Source organism: Hylaeus volcanicus, chromosome 5 (genome assembly GCF_026283585.1).
Source record: "Hylaeus volcanicus isolate JK05 chromosome 5, UHH_iyHylVolc1.0_haploid, whole genome shotgun sequence".
In the NCBI taxonomy this organism is placed as follows: domain Eukaryota; kingdom Metazoa; phylum Arthropoda; class Insecta; order Hymenoptera; family Colletidae; genus Hylaeus; species Hylaeus volcanicus.
In genome coordinates this window covers 8,689,561-8,707,151 of record NC_071980.1, presented here as the reverse complement: position 1 = coordinate 8,707,151, position 17,591 = coordinate 8,689,561, and positions in this window count along the sequence as shown.

Genomic DNA, 17,591 nt, shown 5'->3' with positions numbered 1-17,591 from the left:
CAATAATAATAAGCGAAACCGGATTCCCAGGAAAACAGAATACATAGGCCTCCAGTGGATACGAAAGGTGGTCAATCTACTGACCACAGGTTAATTAAAGGTCGTAAAATCATACCCGTATCTTCGACTGGTCGGTCGACTCCGGTTTAATTAAGTGGCTCGCGATTTTTGGCAAATTTACGACGCTGGGCGTGACGGCCACGATTACTCGCGCGTTTTCCTCGTTCGCTCGCAGTAATTGGATTGATTTGAAAATACAACATTGTCAGGAGATTACCGTAAAATAGACCAACGACTTCACTCTCCCTCTCGTACTTTTGATTCTGTCTTTTCGACCTAAATTCATTCGTCTTCCTAATTTTAACTTTCCTAACGTATGTAGCTACTTGTTGAGGAAGATATCGAGAAGGTCTCTTTGCAATGGAAATTATGAAAACGAGGTTGAACGCGGGAGCAACTCCATCGTCTTGCACAAATCGTTAAAATAAAATTGATGTTTGAAAATGTACGGGTACGTAGCGCGCGATACGTTCGAAATGCGCATTTAATATACATAGTTTGCGACAGAAGTCGAGAACGGGATTACTCCGTGGGGCGAAGTTTCCACGGCAGCGAGCAATACGCTCTGGAGCAACCCCCTGCGATGTATCGCAACCCTCGTTTTCATTTCCGCGATGGTCGCAACTCCGTTACTTAATCGAATGGCTCGAAAATAGTACTTTTATACCTAACAGTAAAACCGTGGGAACAAATTGGTGACTCGATTCTTAAGAAGTTAAGGCGTAAAATCAACTATTATTCTTGGATATTCCTCGTATTCGATAAAATACTCCATCTCTTTGCGAACGATTGTCAAACAGTTAATTGTTCGTTGAATCACGAACGGTCTAAAAGCAACAGAAGCTAAAATTCCGCTTTAAACTTTACAGCAGTCGCAGATTGCGGGAACCGATGATTCCAAGATGACCGTTCGAATGCACGGTGCAGGAGCGGAGCTTTCACGTATTCAGACTGTAACCGAATTGTTTCGATAGCAACGGGTCCTGGGGAACGATCCCATCGACTCCCTTTTTGGACCTTCTCGAAGGAGCGTCTGCAACAGAGCGGAGAGTCAATAAAGAAAATGGCCGGTCGATGGTAGCGTGCCTTTAGCTACATGCTCCATATATGTGTTGGTCTCGGGGGAAGCCGGTCAGGGTACATCAGATAAGAAAACCTGGTCCAGAATAGAACCCTATTATGTTCGCTATAAGCAGCCGCAGCCAAGAGAAGCGGCCCTGTGGCCTGCGACCGAGATAAGAAAAATGCCACGGCTGCCTTGGCCCTCGTAACCGCAGAAGTTGTAATTATACAGTGATATTACTACCGAAAAGAATGAAAGACGAACTTACGAGCCGAGGAGGCCCGACTACGTGGAAATCGTCTGACCGTCGGCGTTACCCTAAATCTGGATGAAGATACGTCGACGAGTCGGACAAAGAGGTCCCGAAACGAGTATTTATCGTCGGTCCGGCTACCATAGGGGCCAGTTAAGGGTGCATCGTTCCTGACATCTCGATTAACAAAGAATTCGGTGCGCGTTGTCTTCGCCGCGGCAACGAACGGCTTCCACGAGACCAGCTTTGGGGATTGTTTATGCTCTCGTTGAAAGCATTCGTCTTCTACATCTTTCAACGATCGTTCAAGGAATATTTTTCTAGCCGATACAAAACCGGCCCTATTAAAGATGCCAGTAGTCTGTTGGAAGTTGGAACCTACTGACCCCTTTACAGTTCGGGTACCTCGGGATTGCTAAACCTGTACTGAAGCTGCAATGGAACATACAGCTACAGCCCCTGAGGACTACAGAGTTAGAGGTTACAGAGAACGATGGAAAATAGGCCGCAAATGGCGGTTCAGCCGCGCGTAAAATCACCGTTTCGCGTCACTTGAACTCAGCCAGCCGGTTTCGAAAAGAATCCTCGGCCCCCTGTAATTTGGTTAATTCAATTAACATCGGTTAATTGCCGGACCAGCGAGCTCGTCGACCGAGTAGCGTTCTTTTGTCAAGCGGCACGTAGTAATTTGCGCGGTCGCCGCGCTGATATAAAGCGTCAGGAAGCAACGAGATAAATATCAGGGCCGAACAGAGGTTCCCGGTAACGCGGAACAATCGTAATTGTACGTATTACAGAACGCGCCGGGGCTATTAAACAAATGCGAGACGCGAGACGAAGGAGTTCCGTGTGGAAGCAGTTTTCTGCCCGAGCTCCCCTAAATCTGATTACAGATACCGCAATGGGAGATGGGTAAAAGGAGTCAGGGAAATGGGTATTTATTGTTATCTAACTTCAACGAAAATTAATCTGTCCGGTGTTTTAAGGAAGACGCCCCGCGACTGTCGCCCGCATCCTTCGCCATCTTTCGTTTCTTCGTAAGCCTTCTACTTTCTGTGGAGAAGAAACAGACTGCAACGACGCTCGTGCGGGCAGATATCGCGAAACTTCTGTCCGAAAGAGTTAAGTCCCCTGTACCTTGTAATATACGTTACTCGATGCTACTATCCGACCGTGAAAAAACAAGGACGAATGCTTTTCTTCGATATCTTAAGAGGGGAAGTAGGTTTAGAACTACATTTTTTAAGTGATATGTGTAAATTTTTTTCTCAAGAAAGGAATATATATAATTTATTTTTAAAATCAGTTTTTAAAATGATTTGTTTAAAAATTTGTTGAGCTAAAATGTACATAATCTCAAAAAAGTCAAGAAAAACGCGTTTGGGAAAGGAAATACGGAACTCGGAAAGTTCAAGGCAATAATGAATTGATTTAAACTATTTACTGGTTAATCAACGGTCCCAGCATCATATAGCAATTCATTTTCTTCTTCATATCCTTCGTTTTGAGCCATGTTCGTGGTAGTTGGAATCATTTAAAACAATTAATATCATATCCCTGCCAATTCTTACTTCGACGTTAACGCTGACGCAAGTAGAGCTAGAAAGTAATAGTCAGACACGAGAGAGCAGTTTTACTTGATTCTACTTGAAACGTTTTATCAACGCGTCTGTTGACAAACTCGCGGCAAGCCGCAAATCTTTTGATCCTCCAATTAACGATTTCAGCGTCGTCGCGATAAGGATGTTTACTCCGACTGTCCAGTTTCAAAGATTATAAGAAAAAGCTACGGAATGGGCTTTCATCGAGTTTCCTATTAATTACAGCGTCGAGCAATCACCACGAGGACGAGGTTTCGCTCCCGAGTCGTCGATTAAGGCGCAGCCGAACTTTAATAAAGCAAGCCATTCACCTCCCGTATTACGTATTTACGTAACAATAGCGGTAGCAACAGGAGGAAGCTTTCCTCGCGCTTCAGTTGACAAAGTCAAGTCCCTCCATCATCGCCATTTCCGCAGTTCGACGGTAATCTCTCTGGTACGAAGGGCTTCTTCGCGTAACAACGATTGTCAGCCGGAATCCCTGTCGTCGACTGTATCGTACCGCTTCCCTTAATCGCCTTGCAAATGTCGGTCATGGATACTGCCACCGCGGATGCGACGTCCCTAACCGTGTCTACGGGGTGTTTGATAAGTCGAACGGCTTCCTCTCCAGTCGAGATATATCCCCAACGACTATATTTTTCAATGTCAAACGTAACGCGATTCCCAACCCCGTGGTTCTTCCATTAGAAAGAGGGACGCGATCGTGCGAGGCAGCCAAACACATCCCTTGGCTCGCAACTTTTCAAGTTTTCGGTGTTCGGCTCCATCGAGGAAGATCGAGTTCGACCTGTGCTCGCCAGCTCGAATCAACGAAATTCTCGCGAGTATTTATTGCTACGAGTCGATTGGACGCTGTTGCAATTCGCATTTTTAAAATATCTCTAATAGATTCGCAAATCAAACGATTTTTACCGCGCGTACAAATATTAGATGAGAAAGAATTATACATACAGTCAATCACACAAGTATTCGTACCCTCTATGTCTGTTGACAAAATTTGTCTAAATTAAATGATAGGCTTAATGTTTCTAAATAAAAATTTTATTGGAAACATCAAACCTATCGTTTAATTTAGACAAATACCTTCGATGAACACAGAGGGTACGAATACTCATGGGACTGGCTGTATTTGGGGTGAACGTAATACATGAAAAATCACGGAACGTCTGCGAACCTCTTTTTTTTTTATTTAATATACGCAAAATGTAAAATACAAAACAACGTATTTTGTTTTTTTTAATAATTTGGAAATAAAAGAGCGGAGTAGAATATTCCGCATCCGATGTTTCGCTGTATGGGTAGTAAAAGAAAAATTGTATCGCTGCGTAAACACCGGCCGCGCTTTTGTTAAAACTATAGCCTGAACATCGCACGTCCGTGTAACCCTTTTTTCCCCTCCTTTCTACTGTACGTTTGCTCCTCGCAGTATCGACCCGGGCCAAGCTATCCCGCACGTCGGACTCCGTCGAAAATTGCCAGTGCAAAATCAAAATTGGACCGTCATCAGAAGTTCGTCCGAGCGGAACTGAAACCGCCGTTCGTTGACCTCGACGCGCACACCGGATTCTCCACGCTATTCACGGAGCACCCCGTGTACACAATGTCGCAGACGGACAACGGGGAAGGAAACGTAACCAGGAAACGCGCCATTCCCCGCGAGGTCTCCGAAGGACCGTAGACGTTACCCTACGGACAGACTTGCGGTGAATAGGACTTAACTCGATAAAACTATCCTAGACGCCCTGGAGCTACCCCTAGCTCGTCACGCTTGGACGTTCCAACCACTTCCGGTTCCCAATAGCGTAGCCACGCTCGTTCGCGCTCTATAACCACCGAGAGATGAGGCATTGCCATAAGTTATCGGGAATGGGTCGCTTCTGTGACATTTTTCATCGACGAACCGTATGCAGCACGCAACGCGACAGTCCGTGATCGGAAGTGAATTTCGTTCGACTGAAATTTACGAAGTAGCAGAGTCGACAACCGTTTAAGCGAGACGTTTTTATTTTTTATCGATTTTATTTAATATCTTTATCCCTGACGCTGTTATGAAACTTAACTTCGAAATATGCTTAAGCGTACACCGACAGTTATGTAATTGTATATAAGTTCTACAACTGCTGATCCTTCCAGAGAATAGATTTTAGCAACGAGAAGGTTCGTCCTGGATTGGCTAATGGACTCGCCGGTAAGGCTATCTTACTAGATCCTGCCTTAGACGCACTTTAATGTTTGAACAGTTTCCTGCTTCGGAGAATTCAAAACAAACTTAGTAGCAAGAAAAATTAACCACCTAATGGCCAAAATTATAATGAACAATGCAGCAAAGTTAGAAGCATCGCTGTTTTTGTTGCAATCAAGAAGCAAGACCCAAGACTGTACAATGTACACTGCGTCTTACTTGTTTGATACGCGAAATCCCCTCTACTCCAACACCAACGTATTTACCACCAGATGGAATAACAATTTTTTCTATCTACTTTGTGATTCTTTTCTCATTTTTCTCTTCCTTCTCTTGCTCCGTTCGATACTAAATTTCTCGATACGTACAATCTTGGCACAATGAAAATCTATTACTGTCATCTTAAGAGACTCTAAAGCCTCGAGACAAAATATGTCTCCCGAAGACGTGGAAGTACCATAAGCACAGCCCGCCGATATCTGATTGCATTTAAGAGGTATTGTCCTGTAATTGGTTCCATAACTCATCAGGCATGAACGCCGCAAGTCCTTCTATGTATATAACGCTTTACTACGATAAAATGTGGTTGTAACGCGTCGGTTGGCGCCGTTCCATAAAAAATCGAGTACATTTTTAACTGGAGCTTTCTCAAAGATCGCGGGAATAGCAAAAATGGTCGATAAGCAACACGCGATTAACCTTCCACCGTTGTTAGGTACTCTGGTAGGAAGACGTTGTGTACAAATGGATTGCTTTTATCGGTTTCCCAATCGAGCACATTGTGCGATAGAGATGAAAGAAACCCTTTTCCTTGATCGTCTACGGTACAATTGCTGACAAGCATGGATTGCATCCATGACGTCGGAATGTGGAAAATAATGTTTATCGTGGCGACTACAAGATCCCATCTTAAAGAACTCGTGCATTCCAGATCTTCAGGTGCGCTTTTAAAACTCTTTCGTCCTTATGGTTCACGCATCGCGTTTAAACAAACTCAAACGCACTTTTGGCAGAAATCCAGCAAGAATTATCTACATCGCGAATGAAATTAAACGTGACGTGGGAACTGTTAACATCGGGTAAGCCTACCCGCTGCTCGCGAGGAAATAATTTCACCTAGTTTCCAAGCGTCGTCGCGCCAACACCCGGCAATCTCCTCGTGTATTTGTTACGGCGTATTTGGAAAGTTCGCCGGAGCACGTCGCGTATAATGTGTTTTCGAGATAACTTTGGTAACGGCGACGTTTCGTCATTTTCCCGCGACCGGTGCGAAACTTCCGTGAGAAGTGCACCGCGAGGGAACAGCATCGACGTAAAGCCTAAACTCTCGAGCGAGGGATTTGCCCGTGGTAAAAAGAACAAAATAATAATAATAATAATAAACAGAGCCAGGAAGGATCCGGTGGAGCACTCGGTGCATTCAAGGATGTAGCTTTTCCGGACTTTCATATTGCCGGTGCCATCCCCGCTTTGTTCCCCGCTTGTCCAGCGAATCCAGCCGCGCTACGATGTAATTTTCGTAAGTCTGCCAGCATCGCTGCGTTCCGTATTTTCGTCTCGCTTTCTTTCGGTTGTTCGTCCTTTTTCTATTCTTTTTTAGACGCTCACTTTTAACGAACGAGATTGCCGGGAGCTTGTCATACCATAAATTGTTCAATGGAATCCTCATCGTTTACAACCATACTCTATCGCGCCTATAAAACTCGAGCATCCAAGACAGCCACTCGTAAACTGGTGACTACACGTTCCAAATGTCCGATCAAACACCCTCGTTCTTTAACGACGGACCGCTCGAAAACCATGTTCTTTAGCATCGTTTGCTGGACCACGAAATGCCAGACGAAAAACCATCGGAATCCTGATTTATCGAGATTCCAAGTTGTTGGAATTGTCCGTTCAGTTTTCACAGACTTTTAGTCGTAAAAAAAGAGATTTTCAACTAAGAAGTTTCCTAAAACCAATGTCACCTTGTAAAGTGGCAGCTGATAAAACACATCGAGGGGCGCACTCGGTTCAAATGATTCTTACAGCCGGCAGATGCACTTCGGCACCGAGCATGCTCCTCGAAGGTATCCTTCTTAGCTGCCAATGATAATCGGGTTCCCCCATCGCAGCCAACGTTTCGACGACGGTCCCACGTCGCTCGAAACACGAAGAAACGTCGAAATATCGCTGAACGATCATCGGACAACTCTTTCTCTACCACCCCGTTCTATATTTCGTGGAAGTCCCGGAGCGTTTCGAAGGCGGGGTCCAGAAGGCCCAGAATGGTAGCTCGTGAGATAGAAATCAGGCTTTTAATCCGAAGTCGTGGACCCACGCTGCGGGGCGCTCCGTCGCGGTATCCTGATCTGTACCCGCGATTGCTACCTTGACAAAGGGCTCTTCGGAGGTGGAACGCGTCCGTGGTCGAGCGAGTCGTCGGTCATAAACGTCGTTGTCGACGTGCTTTGTACGAAATGAGATCGGAATCCCTGGCGACGCGTTCCGAGCTATGAAAAGCTGACTCTAGGAAGCACAAGGCGACGAATACAAGTCTGGAACGAAAAGGTGGTGGTAAAGTGTGATTGTTGTTAATTATAATAAAGATTATAATCTCCAACATTCTATTTCAGTATTTTATAATTTTGAAAACAAAAAAAAAATATGAAAAGAAATCGAGGATCGCTCGAAGCAAAGGAGCATAGACAGCGATGAGGGCGACACCCGATCGTAAATCCAAGCAACGAATTCTATCAATATGCGAGACATCTCTGTAAATCGCTGGACGTTTTCACCTGTACGTGTCAGGTGCGTGGAATGACCGTGGAAGAATCGGCGTCTCTCCGAGGGACGCGAAGCCGCTTAAGACCGGTTAAGCTGCTTACCGAGCAGACTACGCTTCCCGAAACTCTCTGCTCGTGGGTGTGCGTTTCCGCGCGAGGAGCTGCCGAATACGAATGCGCTCGATGTTCGCGCCCGAGCTCGAGACGTTACTCCGCCCCGGCTGCCGTTTTATGCGCAAACCCTGAAGTTGATGGGCTGACACGCTCGCGAAACGCGGATATGTAAATACTTTTCCTGATACCGACAGAGCTTACCCGATTTCGGAAGAGCGTCGAGTGGAGGAAGGTTTAAACCCTTCGGCGCTATGGGACCCGGCAGGCGCTCCGGCAATCCGCTTCTGGTAGACTGGGTATACCGTGCAATGTATCAGCGATTCGATATCCACGTGCAATTTTAGCTCTATCGATAGGATGCCGCGTATGTTTAATTTGCGTACAGAGATAGACCACACTGGAGAGATTAAGATATCTTGTCTTGTAAAATTTTGTGCATAATTTGTTATGTCGATAATTTCGGCAACATTTCACTCGAAGTCACGCGACCTACTTTGCTAAGTAGCTATGTATATTCTCGTTTTTCGAACGGATACAACTTTCAATTTGATGCACTCGCGCTGTGTCAGATACTTTGCAGCTATGTACATCGAACGAAATATCTGTGTTTACAAATATGGCTCGATCCCGGTGAAACGATACCAAGCGACGAATTAATTCGGATTCGCGTCAAACTCGATCCCCCCCGCGTTCAGCTGAGCGAAAGATCGACAGTCGCGCACGGAAAATTGTAAAAATTATCCCGAAAATGAAAACTCGGCGAGGGAGCAAAATTTCCCGCTGTGCAGACTGTTTTGACATGCGAACAACGTCCGTACATGATGGATCGATGTAAATACGTTCATAGCTTACCGATGCGTGCTCGTTACGCCTTCGACAACGAATTAATGACCGCGTGGAGTGTCCGGGATGAATGGGAAACGAAACTCAGAGTTTCCAATTGTTTTCCGGCACGATGTTCGCGACAAATTGATAGCTCGATTCAAATTAATGTTTTTCTCTTTTCAGGTTGGGTTATCGATTCTTTATTATCAGATGCTTGTCAATCAACGTATTTCAAATAGTAGCACGATTTCATTACCGCATCGCTGTGTTGACCGTGTTATTACAGAACAGTATCGTCCGATACGGTTGCTTCGTGCCCGTCATCGTTATCCTGTCAAGTCGACGCGTGCAATTCACCATGGGATCGCAATATTCCTCGATACTTTTTGTGTATTACTTCACGATTTAATGAAAATCATTCGTTACGTGCCGTACGTTCGCGAAACAGATACGAGGGACGATAACCCCTTGGCGCGTTCCGGTGTTCGAACATACTCCGTCGAAGCTGCTCGAAATTCCTCTTCGGCCGTATGACGATCCGAGCAAGACTGGTCGCAATTTATGCGAGTCCAGGATGAATGCACCTAGCTCCGATTCGACATAAAGGAACACGACAAGCGTAACACGGAAACGCGCAATAAAAGCACTGGCGGCGGAGAAAACTAAATGAATGGAATCTCCTGATGAAGCCCGGAGTGGCACTCGTGGCTGACATTCATTTTCCGGCCTCCTTAATGCCGTGGCCACGGTTGAAGAACTCGCTACAAAACAGTCATCCCCTCGTTGGTTCGTTTCGTCTTTCTGTTTCCGTCGCTGCTTCACACCCGGGGTGAAGGGCCAGCAGACTGGGGTCGCGTCTCTCTTTCCAGGAATTCGAGCGACGCGAATGGAGCAGATATCAACGGGATGAGCTACGCGCGGGCAAATTGTCGGTCTTTTGCTTTTCCCGAGGTTGATGGGAGGAGAAGTGTACGCAGTGTAATGGGAATAGGGGAGCCCGAGTGGCCACGGAGAAAAAGGGCTGTCGCGGCCCACGCTGTCTGCATCCCTTCGTTCAAACCTCCTCCCGCTTGCGTCAGTCGGTTAGTCTTATCTGTCGGTTGGTTGCGACTGTCACGTCGTCGATCCGGAATGAAACGATACGGGGCGTTGTCGACGATGACGTTTCCTCGAGTAAGAGGAATGGGGTCGGAATGAGTCGAGTCGGAAAGCAGGATCCATCTCCGGCACGAATTAATCCGTCTCGTCGATAGTTGTCGTCGTTGAGATGGAACGCATACCTGTTTTCGTGACTCGACGAGGAACATTCGTCTCGAGATTCTTTTCCGATGAGTCGAAACGCACGGTTACGATATCCACGATCGAAGATTAGACATCCACTCGTCTTTTATAGAACCGTTCGATCGGTTGCCGCGGAGACTCGGAGACTGCATTCTTTTAGCATTTCGGACGATCGATTCGTTCCACGCCGAGCAAGTATATTTTATAATCTCTTTCGATACGACAAGGTAGTTGATGATGCGGGAAGGTGCAGAGATGCGAGCGAATGGATCGTAAGTGTATCGTGCGGTAACGCTCGGTCCGCTATCTTGGGTAGCGTATGTTTTCCCAAGGCAAATGTTATTTTCTTGGGTTACATATGAAAGTCCCTTACGGATGAACGTTGGAACACTTTGTACCGAAATGACCCTCCTCCTCGGGTTATAAATTGCTTCTTCGGTGGCTGCAACGTTTCCTGGCGTTAATAAACAATGAACAGAAATGCGTTGCGGCGTCACCAGACTGTTACAGGAATATATTCACGAATTGGAGAGCACGGGCTTCTTGCGGAAGTAAATAAAATATGTCTTATAAATAAACGGGTATATTTTGTTGCAGATACCACGCTCGTGGCCGGTAAATAATTCTACGGAGTTAGAACAGCGGAAAATACGTGGCAGGCTTCTATAATGTAAGGAATTATTGAGAGAATACGGAACTCGTTCGGAACTATCGATGCGATATATCGACGCGGAAGAAATAAAAGTGAAAAAATATAACGGAAGCGTACCGCGTCAAAGAAACGTTTACGCGTAAGTTCCGCGCGGTTGTACGTTTTTGATCGGTAAAACGCCAGCACCTACGTGCCGCGATAATTTTCGCAAATATCAGAACACACATCGATGCCACGAAACGCGGCACAAAGCGGCGAACTAATCGCTGGTCTATCCGTGCAGAGCGCTCGCGCGCGTTCGGGATTAGGATCACGTCTGTGCAGCGGGTGCATCCGGCAACGGAGAGATCGATCGAGCGTTGATCAGGGCCGAGGTGGCCGTTCCGGATCTTTCGGAAGGCAGCGTAATGACCAAAAGAATCGCGTCGGAGTCGAAAAATCTTTTCGAGTTCGGACTCACGTTCGCGGGCTGACGAGCCGCGACGGAATAAATTGCACGCCGGCCGATCGAGACCTCTCCCCAACGAGGGGATCGGAAATGGGAATGACGTATAAAGGAGCCAGAGCACGTAGGGTCAGTTTGCCAGGCAAGGCGTATCCTGTACACCGTGAAGAATCTCCGGCAAATCTTGTCTATGTCCAGTCCTACACATGACCCTGGCAGCCTTCGACTGAATACTGATCGGCCCTCCTCGGAGCCTCTCCCCACGAAACGGTTCCGCGTCCCTTTGTAAAATCAGTAGCGAACCTTTCAGACTCTTTTTACTACGGCTCGCGAGCAGACCGATCCCCGGACCCTTTATAGTCGCATTCCTTTCTGTCGTCTTACCGTTCGCGTTACGTATCCTCGAGTACGCGCCGCGAGAGATATGTGCCTCGGGTCGTTCCGTTTCGTCGTTCCCGCAAGACCGCCGCAAAGGCTAAGAAAAAAGCCGCGTTTTCCGCATTAACGTATACCCGTGCCGCTCCTTTACGATCCCGACCCCTCAGCCCTCCGGAGATGGGAAACATTTTACCGGATTCGTATCGCGTGTTTCTTTTTTTCCCTTCCTTTTCTGCGGGAGGAGCAGACCGATGGCGCACGGGGAGCATTTATTAAGAACGGTGAATTATCGCTTCGAGGGAGGAATTTATGTTTTGACCAAGTTATCGTCGTGGAGGATATATTGCGTGGGAAGGGTGTAATATCATTCCCCGCGTCTCGCCGTCGAATATTCCGCGGCACGATAGGTTTCTTATCTTTCCTCCTACGATCGATGAAATAGCAGAATGTGCTTCGCCAGATTTTCGATTCACCGGTAGCGGGATGCCTCGCAGTGGGGGTCGTCTCGTCGTTTATATTAATATTTCTGTAGCTTCGAAAACAAAACTAAGCCGGCGGAACGAGTACTACCTCGTCGAGCACGGATAAGGAATTAAACGTATGTCTTGGAATTATCTCGAGCTTTCCGGCGTTCCGTCTGGCGTTCCATCGCAGTTACAATGACGCCGTAATTTAATTCCCTCGCCAGCCATCAAATTATAAGCTGTATCGCGCCTAGAGAGCTGAAACCCGTCGATGCGATCGGCCGGAAACGATACCAAAAATGAAATTAACCGCCATCGTTACAGAGGGAGCGAAAAAGCCTAGAGGGGGTGGATCGAAGCTAATCTCGTCGGGCATAGCTATCTCAATATCCTTGACGCAAACAGATTACCGTGGCGACGTTAGGTGACATCTGCTTTAACTCGCGAGACAGAGAGGCGACCGGAGAGCCTAGGAGAGAAGAGAATCTATATGCGGAGAGCGCTCCTTTCGGAAAATGTAGAAAATGCGTCGAATGACAGTGGCGTCGTCGTTGTCGTCGTGGCACTGGCTGAAAGACGGAGAGACGCCTATAGGGAGAAAAGAGAGGCGAGAGGATAGAATTGTACGGGACACTGATAAGGGAACTCCGAAGGAACTGGCACGCTTTGACAGCCGGTAAATTAAAGTATATTTCCACGACGCTAGAAGGCAGATGCGCTGCACGGGGTAAATCCGAGAGATTTCGTACGGAGATGAAAGGTAGGCTCGGAAGAGGGAATTTTTTATGAACGAAATCGGTATGCCAACGAAGATCGTGGAGCCGGAGACAAAACAAGGGGAGAATAGGGGCGCGAACGGCGCCAAAGAGGGAGACCGTTGGGAAATGGTGTCCACCTGAGTGCAGGAGACATCGAGAAGAGATGGGGAGTATAAGAAGTTGTCAGAATCAGATGAAAAGCCGGGAGACCGTGGAGATCGGAATACTTGACTTATCCGATCGGTGAACGGCCACGAAACGGATCGACACAACAGGTACTCGCGAAGAACGTGCGATCGCTCGAGCAACTTACGGAATCGTCGAAACGTTCGCGCAAATATCAGCTGTATCACGCGAATATCTATGTTGATTTCGTTTAATTTCGCTCGACGTTGTAACTTATTAAATACAATGTAATAACGACTTCAGCGAAATACAACAGATTCTTTCCACTGTACCCGCAACAAAGAATAAACCGATCGATCGTTTGGAAATGAAATTCCGAGATTGCGGACACCATTAAACCACCGCCCGAGGAAAAGCATCGGTAAATTCGCATTGGAAGTTGAGCGGTTGATGGGAAGCGAGCCCAAGTCCCGGAGATTTCCCTGGCAGATTCCGCGTTCCACGACGCCGCAATCCGCGCTCGCTAACGCCTCTCGGCTCGTTCGTCATCACCGGTGACAATTTCCTCCCTAGGCGCGTAGCGTTCTCGTCATCGGTGAAACAGGCGTCCCAACACCTGGGACAATAGCGCGCGAGGAGTTTCCCTGCCGTCTCGATGCCTTCTTTGGGAAAAGAAGAGGAGGATGGGGGTAGTTTCGCGGTCGGCGTCGAGTCGGGCTTTAACACGAGCGACAGACGCCAGGCTCGTTCAACCCCTCGGGCGATTTCTGAACTCCTACGATCTAGGATGTTCTTCTGGCTATGCGCGCACGAAATGGAGGGTTTGTCTTATCTGGCTCGGCGCATTTCTCATCTCGATTCCGTGGCTCTTCTCCCTCCGCCTCGCTCTCGCCTCGTTTCATCTGCTCTCCTCCTTCTATTTCGCTCTCAATTTCTCCGCGAAGGGTCTATTCTTCTCTTTCGTTCGCCCTGTTACTCCGGCTGTCTCGGTCTCCGTCCTCGCGTTATTTCATCGCCGTCTTCTTTCAACTTCTTCCTCCACTCCTCCAACCCCCCGTCGTTCGAGCCTGTTTCCGTCTCTCCGCCTCTTCACCACGACCAACGGTCTCGTTTCTTTTTCGCTCCGTCTTTTATTCCAACTTTTTCTTTCGTTCCGTCGAACGTCTTAAAAATACCGACGGGCCATTCCGGCGAGCAAACACTCTCGCCATAGAAATCAACCTCGGCCGCGAGCCGCTCTCCTACACGCGTCGCGGCGTCCACGATTTCTTGTGAATCGACGCGTCGTCGAAATTATTCAGGGGAAAAGAGGAAACACGCCCAAGGATGAGCATCCGCGCGGGAAGGACTCAGCAAACCACTCGAAGAGAGGAGAAGTAAGAAAAGAATCGCGTGATCGATAGGAGAGCAAGCCTGATCGAAGACGCGCCTCGAAGACCGGGAGAATCCTGCTAGGATAGAGCGAATCCAGATTTCCAGGAGTCTATTCACCCCACCGGATTGTCTGTCCGTCGTTTTTCAGCTGCAGCGTGCTCGCCTTCCCAGAGATTTTGAGAAATTGATTGTCGTCGGCGTCAGTAACGCTGAATTCAGGATAATCTCTTGGATTTTTAAAATTATACCGATTCGATTCAGATTTAAATACCGCGCGAAATCTATTTCAATACAGGAAAATTAAGAAAGGCTAAGAGTAAAATTGAATGTATAAAAGAATGCGAAGCAATCGGTATCGGTATTTAAGTGTTTCAACTATACAGCCATAGTTATTATACTGACTTATTCTTCGTAATTATAAGTTTATCACGGTATTATGTATCACTCTCAGTCTTCTTCCTTTCGTTGCTTCATAGTTTTAATACTGTTTACGGTATCTTTTACATTCATTTGCATATTACGTTGGGGCTCATTGGCCGTTTTATAGCTCGAGTACCTCGGGATCGCTAAACCCGTACTGTAGCTGCGTATGCGCATGCTACAGCCCCTGAGGACAAGCAAAAATGTAGTTCGGTTTGTAGAGTTTCGAGGTTAGCATGGCATTAGGGCATTGTCGTTGGAACGACATCTGAAAAGCGTTTCTTAAGCGAGGCGAAGATCGTCCGAGTATAATCCTAATATTCTCCGGGCCATCCATTGTACGGATCAGGAACTTGTTCGCGGATAAAACCGCCAGGACTCGCTTTCTCGGTAACTAATCACTGTGACTTAGCTCGAGCTTAGCGGAGTATACCGAGGCGTCATAAATTCTATTCTCTACGACCTGGAAGTAATTGCCGCTCTAAAAGTGGAAAATCACGTCTCGAACGGGTGGCAATTTAAAAGTCCTTCATCGATGACTGTTAATTTACGGTTCCGGTTCTCATTGAAAACTTGCGAGCAGCGTTTGTTTTCTCTTGTACGCATCGGTTGTTAAACGTTACGTTGCCAGTGCTGAATAATAATAAATTGACGCTCGGGCTTTGCGAAACGTTGCAACGTATAACGAAGCTTACGGCGGCGTAAAAAGCATCCGTATAATTAAAAGCCGAGCGAGCAATACTTCGCTCTTGCACCGTAATTAAACGGTTTGACAAATTAATAAACTTTTCCGACGCGTCTAATGATAACGGTACAAATTGTCCTTGTCGCTCGACGTTATCGCAGCGACGTTTGGCTCTTGAAAAAAATTAGTATCTGCGAAGATCGCGTGGATAACGAGTAGAAGAGTTTCTTCTCGACGAAGATTCTTTTCTATATTTAATTCTGAAGTAAAATCAGCTCTTCGTCCTTCTTGGTGTTAAAACTACTCGCAAAATAATACACAATCGCAATCGCAAGTCTGCTTTCCTTTGTAATTTCTATAACTCATCGTTAAAGTGCAAGGCTTCATTTTATGGAATCCTGTCATTGACTCAAAATCAAACGTAACGAGATATTCATTAACGAGATCATTTTACATCGAGTCTTTGAGATTAACGTCGACGCGAGTATATCCCTTGAAAGGGATTTGATTTTATCGCGAACACTCGCGAATATAGAGAAACGAGCTATCAATTACGAGGAGTTCGATCGAGCCATCTTATTGTGAAAACTGTGCACCCTGCGAGAACGTAGATCGTTTCCAGATGTAAATGGTGCCTTATCGACCTAATTACAGTTCCAGGATTTATATTGAACGAAAACGAACCTGCACCGGCTCCAGTCCCCTCCAGGGTATACTATCAGGAGTCCATAATTCGTTGGCCTTATCTCGCCGATGGTAATGAATGAACTTTTAACAGTATTTCTCGATGGGAATACCGAAGCTGTTCCCCCTTCAAACGGGACGAAATGCTGCGTCGATAATTGCCAGAGACACGATTTGTTCCCGAGCAATCCAACTTTTCTCGCTCGTAATTTTCACCGTGAGATTCATGAACCTGACTATGCAGATGTACGAAGAAGATTACGCGTTTGTAACCGAGGCGTTGGCTGTTTCGTTTTGTTGTTCTCGAGTTGTGATACCCACTTCAATTTAATTCCGATCCTAATTAAATATCGTATCGCTTGGATGAACTTTCATCGACTGATAGAGTACGTAGAGGCCAATTTCTATAAAAACTTCTCTAAATATGAATTTCGTATAACGAATAAACGATAGAATGAAATTACATTTTATGTTTTAGGAATGGAAGTCGACCCATATAACTTATCGACCGAATAGACGTCGCGAATAAATTACTACACACACCGTGTTTTCGACATCTATTATTCGAACGAAACTTTGGCCATCTCCGTTTGAACATCGTTTCGGTACCCAAAGTTTCGAGCGAACGACTGCACGAATCAATCGGATATGACTCCAAGAATGAACAGAGCGTAGCTCATTTTAACCCCATACCGTCGTACAAGGTTCGAACTTGTTTTCTGTGCCTTGTTACCTTTCAAATCTTCGACGATAGTTTCCACAAATTGCCTACACCGCATCGTCCACCGATATCCTTCGATAGCGACGCGTTCCCTGTTTTCTACTTCTCTTTATATGGGCTTCCAAGAAGTATCGATACGAAACTAAACGAAAGAAGAAACAAGTCGCAGCACGGATGTCCTTTCAGAGGCAGGAACGAGAGGTTTTCTATAAGGAAATGGGGATCCGACATCGTCTTTTCTTGTCTTCGCTTCCGCAATTCGGCCAACCTGGGATCGGCCACGAGGAAGAGCATTGCGCCACGAAACGATTGCACATTGGCACGTTATCAATGCAATTTACGCGCAAACGCTGGAGCCATTCGTGGCCTCGTTCTCGTCCTTTCCGCGTACGATCTGTTTTTACGTATATCGCTGGGCGAAAATTGAACCGGCTTCTCGGCTCTCGTTAAATAAATATGTGTACAAATGTTCCTGTTTATCGTTCGTTCGGATGGAACCCTATTCAAAAGTTCCTGAACCATTTCGATGGTGCTAGATGACAGATGGATTTCAATGGATAGATGACGATAGATGACAGTGGGACTTATTTGACAGAACAAAAACGCTTTCTTTGATAAGATCGAATTACACGATACATTTTGCACTTCATTATTCATGGACCTTCGAACGAAAGAAAGATTTTATTCGAGTAAGATCGTTATGCGACTGCAAAAGGCGAGCATTGCACGAATAAATT